The sequence below is a fragment of the Felis catus genome, chromosome C2, assembly GCF_018350175.1.
Source record: "Felis catus isolate Fca126 chromosome C2, F.catus_Fca126_mat1.0, whole genome shotgun sequence".
Lineage (NCBI taxonomy): Eukaryota > Metazoa > Chordata > Mammalia > Carnivora > Felidae > Felis > Felis catus.
Genome location: NC_058376.1, coordinates 137,372,244 through 137,386,405, shown reverse-complemented (window position 1 = coordinate 137,386,405; position 14,162 = coordinate 137,372,244). Strand labels below are relative to the sequence as shown.

General features: G+C 33.5%; 1 long non-coding RNA gene across 1 annotated transcript in view; it reads left to right on the top strand.

The window, feature by feature from the left end:
• The window catches only part of LOC123380147, a 45,511-nt gene extending 37,885 nt beyond the window's left edge, over positions 1–7,626 (top strand). The window contains exon 3 of the long non-coding RNA XR_006585541.1: positions 7,480–7,626. This is a non-coding gene — a long non-coding RNA (uncharacterized LOC123380147). The remainder of the gene's footprint in view (positions 1–7,479) is intronic.
• Positions 7,627–14,162: the final 6,536 nt, after the last annotated feature.

Genomic DNA, 14,162 nt, shown 5'->3' with positions numbered 1-14,162 from the left:
AGGCTTGGTGTCGACCAGAGATTTATGCCCTATTTCCATCTAGGAGAGTTTGTACTAGAAGGCACAGGGTGGCCGAGGCAATACATTTCCCATCCTCTTTGGCATTTAAGTGTGAGTGTGTGACTATTGCCAGTGGAACATAATTAACAATGATGTATGTTGCTTACAGATTGAGAGAGTTTAGGGAACGCATGTACCTTCTCTATCCTTGCTCTTTGTCAGTTGAATGTTGATGTTTGAAAGAACTACCTTAGAAATTATGTTCAAAAAGGTAGAGCCTCCGACTGCTTGGCATCTCAATGACTTTGTGGAATAGAAATACCTGCTCCCCCAGGGCCATTGCTGGAAAGGAGCCTGTATTTAGCTAAACACATTTTGGGTTTAGCAACTGAAATTTGGGGGTATGTCTACGATAAAGGCAGGTTGACTAATAAAATAGTACATAAAAAGAACTGACTGACTTCTGTGGAAATCAGGCATCAGTAAGGGAAATGGGGTTCTCTAGGAAGAAGGAACTTTCCTTGGTCTCAACATAAGTGATTTCCTGCTCCTATCCTAAGGCTGGTCCATGAGGAGATGGGAAAGATCTTACTGAAAAGAGTAAGAAAAAGGTCATAATAAAGTGAGGAACTAAGAAAGGACACAGTCAATTAAAAGATGCTCACATTTCAATTAATTAATTATGCACAGATTATGAGAACAAAGTTTAACTAGCAGAAGTTCGGTGGTAACTTTGAAAGCAGATATATTCCCCAGAGTCCATTTAAAGTCTGGAAATATTTCAAATTTTATTTAACTAAAAGTCAAAATAGACAATCAGAGGTTCTAATTGCTCTCAGGCTGTGCTGCCTAATCATTTAGCTATGAGCACCTGAAATGTGAATAGTTCAAATTGAGATGTGCTAGAAGTCTAAAATACACATGCAATATTAAAGACTTAGTATACAAAAGAATGAAAAATATCTCAATAATAATTTTTATATTAATTAAAGTTCAAGTTGTATTTTGGATATGTTGGGTTAAATAAAATATAATAAAATTAATTTAATCTTTTTTCATTTTTTAAAATGTGGCTATAGAAAATTTAAATGATGTAGGAGGCTCACATTACATTCCTAGTGAACAATGCTGTGCTAAGGGATATACAGTGTGCTGCATTTGCTCCTGCAAATTTAGTGTTGGGGGAAGATACGTAATGACAAACATTTACGCAAAGAAGCAACTGCGTCAAGAAATTGTGAAAGAAAATAAGGGGTTGAGTTGGTTCAGTACATTGTTAAGCACGTTATCTGTAAATGAATTTACAAATGAATAAAGAATACCTTCCCCAACATATGCTTCAATGACCCTTGAAGAAAAGCAAACTAAACATTATCAAACCACACACACACACACACACACACACACACCAGTTTGATACTCTGTCACCAACATTCTGTGACCCTTATATATAGCAGTTGAAGTCACTATGCCTCAGTTTCCTAGTGTTTAAAACAGAAGGAATTATATTTGCTTCCCTTATATAATTATGACAGTCAAATGTGAAAACATGCTTTAAAACACTTTAGGAAAGTTTTTAAGGGCTCTACTTATAAGAAAGAAAATACCTGCAAATCAGGGGATTTAATAACTAAACAGAGAAAACATTATAGCTCTTTCTAAATAATCTTTGAGCCTATAGGTATTATATATAAATCACTTAATGGACATTTAAGAAGTTTTTTTCATTCTAAATCATACTCAGGATTCCATTAGACTTTAATCTTATATTAATAATGCAATTACTACTTCTATTATAAAACAACATTTGGGATGCCTCGGTGGGGCAGTTGGTTAAGTGTGCTACTCTAGATTTTGGCACAGGTCATGATCTTACGGTTCCTGGGGTTGAGCTACACATTGAGCTCTGTGCTGTCAGTGTGGAGCCTGCTTGGGATTCTCTCTCTCCTGCTCTCACTGCCTTTCCCCACATGCACATGTGCTCTTTCTCTCAAAATAAATACACTTAAAAAAATTTTAAAACGTACCAACGTATATGTTTTAGCCTCAAATGTATCCTATGTCCATTCACACTCACTCTAATATAGAGCAAGTCTTAGGAGCCAAGTCACTTACATGTAAGTTAGGCCTGGTATTTCAAAATTTATAAAACACATTGCCATATTCCATGAAAAAAATTTTATACATGAAATTTTTAAGGGAAAACATGCAGTCATTAAAAACATGTCTAAGGTCTTAGAGAATATATTCCACAGCTCTTTGGGGAAAGAACAGTGGGTTTTATCTTTTGTTGTCTTCTAATTTTTTTAAATCTATACACCTTTAAGGCTTACTTCAGATTCTTTGTTTCAAACATAGGTCTACTTTTATAATGTTTTAATTTTGTCCTTAGTCATGTTGGCATCTTTTATATATTCATCTAACATAGACAGTTGCATTTATGTTGCCTTATATTTTTGTTTCCTGTATCATTCTTTGCAAAACCTGAAACTATTGCATATGTGTGAATGTGTCATTTTCTCCATGTACTCTTCAAAACTGTAAATCATTTAAAAAATTAACCTTGGCTAATTGTGTAAGCTAAACTGGCATTTCATGATATTTTGAGTGGTTTTTTTTTTTTTTAGCCATCAGAGGATCTAAACCTACGGTCTTGAGCTAACTGGCCTCTTAAAACTTGTTTCTCATTTTAGTCAACTTAATTTGTAAGGTGTCTATCATTTTATTATAGATTTTAAACAACTTTTAGGTAAAAGATCTCAATTATTTTCCATAGTATACATTTAAAATACTTTTCCAAATATGTCCTATTTTGTATTTATTTTATTTTAAGTATGTCTTTAATTTTATTAGGGCTAGCATGTTGCTGGTATTTAACACTCCATCATTTAATTGAATCATACATACTTCTCCCCTTTGGTTTTGTTATGTCAGTTTATATAATGCCATGTTGCAGTCTTATTTGTAACGCTGCATTATATGAACTGACATGACAACAAATTTGTGAGTTTAAGTCCCATCCCCAATGTCCATCTGCTGTATAGTCTTATATACACTGTTTAATTCATTCTAGCTCTGATTTTCTAGTTTTGGAAACAAGAGTAATGCTGGTATCTTCATAATAGGTGGTAATACAGGCAAAACTAGAATAATGTCTTATAAACACTGATTACTTATCAAATTATAGCTGCCATTATGATAACGCATTGAATTCTTAGGAACTCATGGAACAGTTTCTCATCCCTCCATTCTGTTGCCTAGATCTAAGTGAGATTTAAAGTCATGGGCTGAGAATCATTTTAGAAGAGCAAAGGAAGACTAGAAACCTGTCCTTTTCTCCACATCCAGAAATGTGACTGTATTTCATAGAAATGATGTGATATTTTATAAACAGATAAATATGTATATAGATAAATAAACTCTTTGAAATTGGGAATTGGGTTTGCCCTTGGTATCCCAAGAACCTAGCAGAATATTAGGAAGAAGACACAGAACACATTATTGAGACCCATAGGCATTTCTGAGGCCTGGCATTGCATTGGTGAAACTGTGATTTGTTTTGTTCCATTCTGCTTTTCTTTAGGTTCTAAAAGAGATGAATTGATTGTACATTTTGGATCATATCCAAGTACTTTCTGGTGTCTGAGAGGTATTCTTAGTGGGATATAAATTTCCATTTGTGTTAAGTTTGAAATTCTCTATGTTGAGCTTCCAAAAGAGAGAGCAATTATTCTCAAAAAATTGGATGACCATTCAATTAAGTCTTAGTGTGAGTGCAGTACCTTGCCATTGTGTGCCATTGATTCCCATTTATCTCCCACAATATCTCCCAAGTATTTTGTCTACAAAGTACTAAATAGCTGTGCACAATGAAAAAAAAAACTTGAACTCTGGGATCAGATGAGTCTGCAATTGATTTTCAGCGTAATCATTTACTTCCTGTGTGACTTTAGGCATATCTTACATTGTTGGACCTTCCATTTTCATGTAAAAAAGGAATCAGGATACCCACATTACTGGATTGATTGATATGAGCATTAGAGATAATGCATGGAAATAATGTAGCATGCTATTGCTCAATGAATGTTAGTTAATATTAATGTATGATTAAAATTTCCATACATTCATTTTCCTCAGTTATTTTCGGAAAAGTAATGGGTGTGACAGAAAAATCTGATTTTTTTTAGCTCCTGAGTAGATCACAAAGTTCAATGATTTGAGAAAGAGAGAACACTATTTTTTAGCCAAAAAGTTCTGGGTTAAATTTTATCTATAGCACTGATTTTAGTCAAGTTATTTAAAATTTTGAAATATCACCTTTCCAATGTGGAAAAAAAAAGAATACAAGTATGTGAAAGTTGTGAGATCTAATATGATATTATAATAAAATGTTTTCCATAGTAACTACTCAAGATCATCTGAACCTACTATTCACATGGAGCAAAAATGTTCTCAACAACCCTAATAGGCAGCTACTGAAACTATTGTGAGAATGTCAGTCATCCCAAAGTTGAATTTTTGAAATATAACCTAACATTACGCTTAGCATAAGCAACAGATCTTAAGTAGGTCTGCTAGCTTTGGCTCCTAGGCAAATTACTATTTTCTCACTTACTCGTTCACTCTCATTAGCTGCAAAATAGGAATGAGTACCAATCAGTTTCAGGTATTAAAAAGATTACATCCAAGAAAATACTGAATCCCCTATCACCTTGCCAATCACATAAATGTTCATTAAAAATATAATTACATTGGACATTGTGTTCTACATCACTGTAATTTTTAAAAAAATCATTAATGGTGACTTTAGTGAAAATGATGAATTAGAAACTTTTAAAAGTCTGTCTTTAGAAAATAAACAAAAATAAACCTGGGGAGAATTGGTCAGAACCAACTTTTGAAAAATACAGAAATTAACTAAATGCTGACAGCAACCTGGGAGCATTTAATCAGGAAAAATTGCTATCAGTAAGAACAGCAAGCTTTGTGATATTGTAATTTGCTCTAGCCCCTCATTCATTCCCCAGATCAGGGGTAGATTTCAAAATAATAACTTGTGTTATCAGCTCTATAGGAAAAAAGATTGAATCTCATTCCTAATGAGTTTCCCTATTTTCTTTGTTTGATGGATACTTGGAAGAACCCACTCAAAATGTTTGTCTTTATTTACCCTCACCCAAACTCAGTGATAAACATGTCTCCCTGGTGGGGACTACTAAGCAGACTAAGTGAAGACTTTAGTAGCCATATATGATGAAGATATAGATTTTACAGAATTTGTTTAGAAAAGTCACTAAACAATAAGAACAACTACAACAAACAACAACAGTGGCACCCCTGAGAAAGAGGGAGGATCTGTTTCCCAGAGTTGCCATAGTATGTTATTTGAAATGTCCAATTTTCAACAAAAAATTAAGAAATATACAGAGAAATAAAAAATGTATGACCCTTTCCCAGAGAGAGGGAAATCAATGTAAATAATCCCCGAGAAAACAGACATTGGACCTAGACAAAGTCTTTGGATTAGCTATTTTAAATATGTCCAAAGAGCTAATGGAAATCACACCAAAAACGAAGACAATGTGAGAATATTAATAAGGATATATAGAGCACAAAAACAGCCAACTAGAGATTATGGGGCTGAAAAGTATTATTCAGAAATAAGGAGTGGAAATGAAAATTCACTTGAGCATTTCAACATCAACATCAATTTGAGCAGGCAGAAAAAATAACCGGTGAACCTGAAGACAGGTCAATTAAGAAGAGAAGGAGAAGGAGGAGGGGAAGGAGAAGGAGGAGGGGAAGGAGAAGGAGGAGGGGAAGGAGAAGGAGGAGGGGAAGGAGAAGGGGAAGGAGAAGGAGAAGGAGGAGGAGGAGGAGGAGGAGGAGGAGGGGATGATGGTGACGATCACAGAGAAGGAGGGAGAGGGGGAGGAGAGAACAAGAATCAACCTAGCCTTAGAAACCTGTTCAACACCATAATCAACACCATAAAGCAAAGAAACATATGCATAAGGTCAAAAATTAGAAGAAATAATAATGGCTACATATTTCCCAAATTTGATTAAAGATATGAATTTACACATCTAAGGAGTTTAGGAACTCTAAGTACGATAAACTCAGAAATCCACTCTGAAACACATTATAGTCAAATTATTAAAGTCAAAGAGAGAATCTTGAAAGCAACAAGAAAGAAGTGACTCATCACATACAAGGGCTCCTCAGTAAAATAAGAGCTGATTTTACATAAGAAATCATGAAGGCAAGGGGCACATGGGTGGCTCCCCCTCCCCTCCCCTTCCCCTGCTCGCACTTTCTCTCTCAAATATAAATAAACATAAAAACACCTTTATAAAAAAATCATGAAGGCACTAACACTCTAGGGTGACATACTCAAAGTTCTGAAAGGAACTGTCAACTGATAATCTTATTTCTGGGAAAACTCTTTTTCAAAAATAAAGGAAATTTTTTAATTTGCAGACTAATAAAAAACTAATATCCTTTGTTGCTAGCAGCCTTGCCTTTCAAGAAAGTATAATAAAATCATTCTGGCTAACCCTGAATCTACGCAAAGAGATACAGTATTAGTAAAGATAACTATATAGGTAAATATAAAGACAATATATATCTTTTTTCTTTTGGTTTGTAACTCCTTTTTTTTACTATCTGATTTAAAAGCCAACTGCATAATGCAATATTTATCAATCTAAGTTGATGTATACATAATTTATAAAAATATAATTTGTGACAATAGTATAACTGAGGGAGGAAAATGAAACAATACAGGAGCAGGTTTTTGTATGTTATTGAAATTATGGAATGCAGTGAAAGCAGTGCTTAGAGGGAAATCTCTAACTTTAAACACCTATATTAGAAAAGAAATGAGATCTTATTTATTTTATTTATTTTTAAATTTTAAATGTTTATTTCCTTATTCTTGAGAGAAAGAGAACAAGAGGGGGAGAGAAAGAGACAGAGAGAGACAGACAGATTCTGAAGCAGGTTCCAGGCTCTGAGTTGTCAGCAAAGAGCCCAACACAGGAGTCAAACTCATAAACTGTGATATCATGACCTGAACCAAAGTCAGACACAATCAACTGAGCCACCCAGGCACCCTAAGAAACAAGATTTTAAATAAAGAACCTAGCTACCTTAAGAAACTAGAAAAAGAAGAGCAAACTAAATTCAAAGAAAAGAAGGAAGAAAATAATAAGGATGAGAGTGGAAAAAAGCCAACTAGGTGAAGAAAAAAATGTAAATGGAATGTTTATTGTTGGCACAGTGTGGGCAAACAAGTGGTTTATTGAACATAATTTAATCTTCTACATTTCACCTGTCTATTTTGGCACCTTTTGGAGACATTCATAATGAATGTAGAGCAACAGGATTAAATGGGTCATGAAAGACAACAAAAGTCTTGCCTTTTACTGCCTAGTTAGAATATGCTTTGTCTCTAAATATGTATCATTTGCATTTCAGACTTAAGCATATCTGTCTCAAAGCCTTGGATGAATGGTTTACGACAGAAGTATACCTAGGACAGTTCCCTTGTACAAGATCAGAGAAATACTGTTGGTAAGGTTACTTCATTCATATTTTTTAAGATAATTTCACTCAGAGTAATTGCTACCATAATATTTTCACAAATACTTTTAAAAAAAATTTCTTTTAACATTTATTTATTATTGAGAGAGAGAGACAGAGCATGAGCAGGGAAGGGGCCTAGAGATGGGGAGACCCAGAATCAGAAGCAGGCTCCAGGCACTGAGCTGTCAGCACAGAGCCTGAAGCAGGGCTCCAACTCACAAACCATGAGATCATGACTTGAGCCAAAGTTGGACACTTAACCAACGGAGCCACCCAGGCGCCCCACAAATATTCTTATATAAATTCTGAATTCATACTAATAATCTATTATAAAACTTCTTTCATGTGTATAATATTTTTCATTTATTGAACACTTGTAACTGCATGATTTTACTAAAAGATGTCACGCCATTGGGCCTCTACAAAGTATCAAAAGTAGTTCTACAAAGCACTCTATTTAACTAGTATGAGCCTCACCACAACTGCAGAGAGCAAATATGCCATCTTTATTCTTTAATTAATCATTCAAATTCCCTGTGACTTATTAGCAGGAAGCTCACCAGTTCCCATCAAGGCTTATTTTCCCTGCCCCTTAATTATCCAGGAATCCCAGGGTAAGCTTACCTAGTCCAAAGGTAAGTCAATTTTCTCCTGACAGCAAGAGAAGATCTGGAGACTGACTTAAGTACTATTGCTATTATACTTGGAGCAGAATCCTACACCATCCTTTGGAAATTTGTCCACAGGATAATTCCAGGTCCATATGCCTGCCACAGCTTCTAACGTGGTGCCACTTGTGGACCCCCAATTCTAGCTGTTATAGTTTGTACTCACATATACAGTTAATATTCCTCAAAGCAAATTTCTTGCCAAATATGTGGATTTAAAGCAAGTACCAGAAGTAGCAACAGTTAAAGCTACATTTGTCCTTAGTGACTCAGGCTACTCAAGTTTAGATTTCTTGCTTCCTTAAGACGTTATTCCAGGAATCTTATTAAACGTGTCTGCCACCAATTTTGGTTGGAGCTCTATACCTCACTGAAGTAAATCTCCCCAACACTGAAATTAAAAAATGTATTCTTAATAGCTCTCAAGTTCTCAGATTTCATGTTTTTAAAGGGTAGAGATTGGCACTTGGGCCAATATCATACCTTTTAATAAGTGACCTGATGATTAAAATATCATTTTCACATAGCTGCCAAGGCAAGAATTTTAAATAAAAAGACTCTTTTATATTAAATGAGAGAAGGGGAAGATATTGTTCATTTGGTTCCAAGTAGACCCTAAGATTCGTGGGCAAAGTCCCCCTTCTCTTTCCCATTTAGCAATTTTACATACCAGGATCACAGAGTTGTGGCCTTGCTCATGCCACAAAAGGGTCCATCAAAAGTTTATCTCCATACACGAAGTTATTTAAAGGCGCCTAAACATGAAGTTCTGATCCAGATAAACTGACATCTCAACCTTCAAACATAAGAAACTCAGATATTGCAGACTTTCTTTGAAAGAAACTATTATAAATCCTCGCCTTGGCAGGTACAGTCTACCCTCTAGAAATACATAATCCAAGAAACTGGAGAGCTATCAAGAACAGGTTTTTGATTCATAGATCTTCAACATTCTCACTCTTTTATTCTTCCAAATTTATTCAAAATAAGTGAGTTTAGAGTAAATTATATATCCAGGGATATAAAGATGAATTGGACTTGTCCACAAGAAATTCACATGTCAGTAGACATGTCAACAAATGACTAGAAAACTATCTAATATATGCTTTAATGGAACTGTGCACCAAATACGAAGGAAACACAGAATGTGGCTGACTGCCTGCAAGAAAGCATCACAGCAGAAATAGAATGTGAATTGCTTCTAAGCTAGGTGTGAGCCAGGCCAGACTCTACACCTGCCATGCTACTAATTAGCAGGATTGATTTGTTTGATTATGTATGGTTTAGCACTGTCCCCTTCCTTTCATACATCTCCCCTCTGGAAGGCAGAAGCTTTCCAAGAGAATAACTTTCTCAAATAACGAAGCATTGTTTTTCAAATAATGATAGATTTCTATATTAGAACCTACAGATATGCTGTGAATATCCATTTGCAAGGAGTACTGAATGATTCCTCAGGCAAAGATGAGGCAGTAAGTCATTTCAGGCAGAGGGAAATATATATATTTCTCTAAAAATATACAAAAGGCATTAAAGAGGTAGCAGTTTCAGAAATAGATAAAATAATTCCATTGGGTTTATTAATAGGGAGCCTGCCACTGCTCACCATAGAAGTTAAGGGTGGAGGAGAGGAAGGAGTTGTGAGCCAAGTCTAGAAAAATAGCTTGTGAGGTCTTTCTATGTGTAGATAACAGGAGGCAAAGATAAATCAAGTTTTGTTCAAGAGAGTTATATAACTGAGTTTGACTTTTAGAAAGATAATCATCTGGACAATAAGGGAATACTGAAGATGGGCTAAAATGGGAAAGAATGGTGACAGGAAGATCAGGTAGGCCAGTGTTGCAACGAGGAAAGAGGAAAAAAAAGGAATTATTGATCGGATGATAGCATTTGACCTACAGAAGAATTGGATTTGAAATTACATGAATTTAACAATGCAGGATTTGGCAACTGATTCACTCATATGGGGAGATGGAGGGACAGTGTGTCATGGGCAACTTGGTGGATAGTGATTCCATAATCCAGCATAGGCGGCAAAAGATGGAGAGCAGATTGTGATGGACGGTGGAGAAGAAATTGTTGGATATGGTAAGTGTTCAGTTTTAGGGGCCAGATTGAGACTCTGATGGTACAAAGCAGGCAACTGAAAATAGGAGTCTGGAGCTTTATGTAAAATTTGGAATTAAAAATCAAAACATAAGTAGTCACCAGTATAAACATAGTAGCTACAGTCATGGCTAAGAGAAAATATAGAAAGAAAGTTTGGAGCGAAATGCATAAAAGGCCCAGGATAAACCTGGAGAACATTTAATTGGTGGCAGAAAAAGGAAATCCAAAAGGAGGAAATTCAAGATATCTAGTTACTGATGTAAGAAAACAAAATTTAAAATGAGTTTTCATTCATTAAGTTATTCTACAACATTTATTATATGCTTACTACATGCCTCGCACCTGCTAGGATTGGAAATAAAATTATGCACAAGGAAAACATATTTCCTGCTTGTATAGAGTTTACATAAAGAAGAAAGATGTTTCTGTCTATGAGAGAATAATGAGTTTAGGTTTGGATGGTCTTAAGTTGAGTGAAAAATTAAGGTCTATAGAAAAGTAGAAAAAGACGAGATAGGAAAATAGAGGCCTCTTAAGGATAAACTGAAGGGGAGAGTGTGAAGAAGAAGTGAGAAATATGAAAATAAAAGAACCAGAAGAAAGTTGTCTCCCGAATATGAAGAGATAGAATTCATGAAATATTGTAGAAATGAAAATAGTCAGTGAGATTTGCTAATGTTTAGGTCATTGGCAACTTCCGAGAGAATATCTATAATAAAGAAAAAACCAAAGTGTAGACTACATTGAGTTAATAAAGAAAAGGGAAATGTCGTAATTGGATGCAAGCATTTATTTCTATACCCTCCTGAAATGACATTACAAAAGCATTAACTGGTAGAATATAGAAGAATGATAGCAACAATATTTTGGTGGCTGGAAAGCATTCAAATGAGTAATAATGACTTAGATGACTGAAGAGAACAGAAATCAAAACTGATGGTTGCAGAAAGGCCAAATGGTTGACCTAGTCTAGATTTGACCAGCTTTACAGGTGGTTCTAAATATACTGGAAAAGTCTATCACAGGAAGGAATAGAAAACGGTAAAAAGAAAGTACAGTTTTGCTTATTTATTCATACAATATTTACCAAGGAGTAGGAAATGTGCTAGGTAGGAAGAATACGTAAAAGACACAATTTATGACAAAGCATACAACTAGAGAAATGTGTTCTTTTAAAGGTTATTGCAATTAAGAAATGTAAGAAATTACTGAGTTAAACATTAAGAGATGTCACCGTAGCACCTATAACTGTCCTAATTAGTACAATAGCTACTAGCCACATGTGACCATTGAACATTTGAATGTGGGTAGTGAGTCTAAGGAATGTAACTTTCAATTTTAATTTATTTATATTTAAAAACTCAAGTAGGGTAAAATATTTTTGTGTTACACAAGTTTATTATTTTGGTAGAGCTACATTTCACTTTGACTCCTGGATCATGTAGGATATTATTTCCATGTTATAATGTGTATGTTGGAAACATTCATCAGTTCTAGTAATACACATAAGCTTATCATCAATTCAATTGGTGTCTATGAATTGATTCAATTTGAATATTTTAATGTACCAATTATAACAAAATACGTTTATTTAAATTTGAATATTTTATGCAGACAGCAAGGGTTGCAGTGGTATCTATAATAATAAATTGATATATTTATTATTATTTTAATTATAACAATTAAATTACTTTTAATTAAAATAATACATATAGCAATTAAAATTAGCTGCAGCAGAGCAAAATGAAAAAGTTGCTTGATTTGCAAAAACAATCTTAGGGACACTAAAGAGAACAATGTTAAGTGGGCATAATAAATTTACTAAGAAATTTTATCTCTGTAGCTAAAAAGAACTGAAGAAATTGGTTGCTTTAAAATAAAGTTAAATGCCAAAAATTATAAATTATTTTTAACAGGATCTAAGATTATAACATTGGTAAGCTATAAAACAACTTGGATTCTTGCAGTCACACAAAAAAATGCCATTTTTAGATTAGGAGATGGTAAAGTAAATTACTATTTCAGTCATGAAAATTTAGTTAGTGAGTCATGAGGACTGAACAAATGCCCATAGTATACCTTTCCAAGAATATCAAAGATTCAAAATTTGATAAATTGTCAATACTTTTTTTTTTTTTGCATGAGATGAGTCATCCAAAACAAAACACATTATACAATTAAATCTTTGGGCATGTTTTGTCTCAATAAACTTTCAAATTTATGAGGCAGTGTTGTCAATTATAATCTAAACTATCAACTGCATAGCATATATATTTTTGAATACATCTTTCAAAGAAGGATTTCAGCTAGGTATGGGAAAACTTTTTTATCACTATGGACAATGTTCTATATTAGGTCAAAAATATGAATTTATTAAGATTTTAAAATAAGAGAATAATTCTTTAATTGTTTCATCCCACTGTATGACACATGTTACAAATATTTATGCTTTGGCTTTTGAAGTAGACTCTGAAAAGTTTCATGAATACATAAATCATAGCGAACTTTTGGAACTTTGGAAAGAAACACGAGACAATATATTTAATAATCTTTAGTTTGTTGCCAGTATTCATTGGTTAAGGCATGGAAGACTTTTAAAAAGATTTACTGTACTGTAACTCAAATTAAGAATTTTCTGGAAACAAGAGAAGTCCTTGTTAAATATTCAAGAATCAAAGACAAACAAATATGGTAATATGAAGTAGGATTTTTTTTTCACTACACATGAACAAACTAAATTAAAGCTTCAAAGAAAGGAAGAATTTATTTGTGAACTGACTAGAGAAGTATTAGAATTTATTTTGAAACGAAGAATTTTTAAAATATAAATCAATAATGTTGATTTTACACATATTTCTAACATCAGTCAATATGCAGAATGGACTGTGTTAGGGAAATTAGTTGCAAAATTACAAGGAAAACTTTTAAAAGGACATGTTCATATTGTTGGATTTAGAATTGCCCTTTATGGAGTACTTCTTTGAATTCAAAGTTAATAACATAAATTGATGCAAAAAGTTGTGAATTTATTTAACTTGGATAGATATAATTTTAAAACTGGTGTTTGCTTCAAAGTGAAATCAAGTTTCCTGCAAAAGATAAACAACCTTTACCAATGTAGATGTGAATATTAAAGGAAAACTATTTTTGTTATTCAATTCAATTATTGGAAAACTTTTATTTATATTGGCAAAGACTTGAGTATGTAAATCTGATCTTTCCACTACAAATGTTATAAAATCTAAATAGAAATTATGTAGATCCAATGAAAATTTAGCACGTGAACTGAGATGTGCTCCTAGAGGTTTAAAATATACACCAGATGGTAAAGACAGTACAGAAAGAAAAAGAGTAAATTTCTTAATAATTTTTATATTGATTACATCTTAGAATTATAGCATTTTAGATTTACTTGGTTAAATGAAATACACTATTAATTGTACATGGTTATTTTTACTTTGTTAATGTGATATTAGAAAATGTTAAAGTAAATAAATAGCTCACATATTTCTATTGGGCAGTTGAGATTCAGGAAATGCATATAATTAGAACACAAATAGTGAGACAATAATCACATCAGTATTTAATATCTGGTACCAAAAATTAGTTAAGAACCATATATACTTAAAAAATATTTTTACACGAGCAGAACCAAGAGAAACTTTTAAAAAATAAGAAAAAGTCAAACTGTTTTAAATAGGAAATAAACAGGAATTTGGAAGAGGGATAGAGAGCAGAAAAGAGAAGGCAGAAGGAAGGCTCAAGAATAAGTAGGCAAAAACTTAAAAGAGACACTTT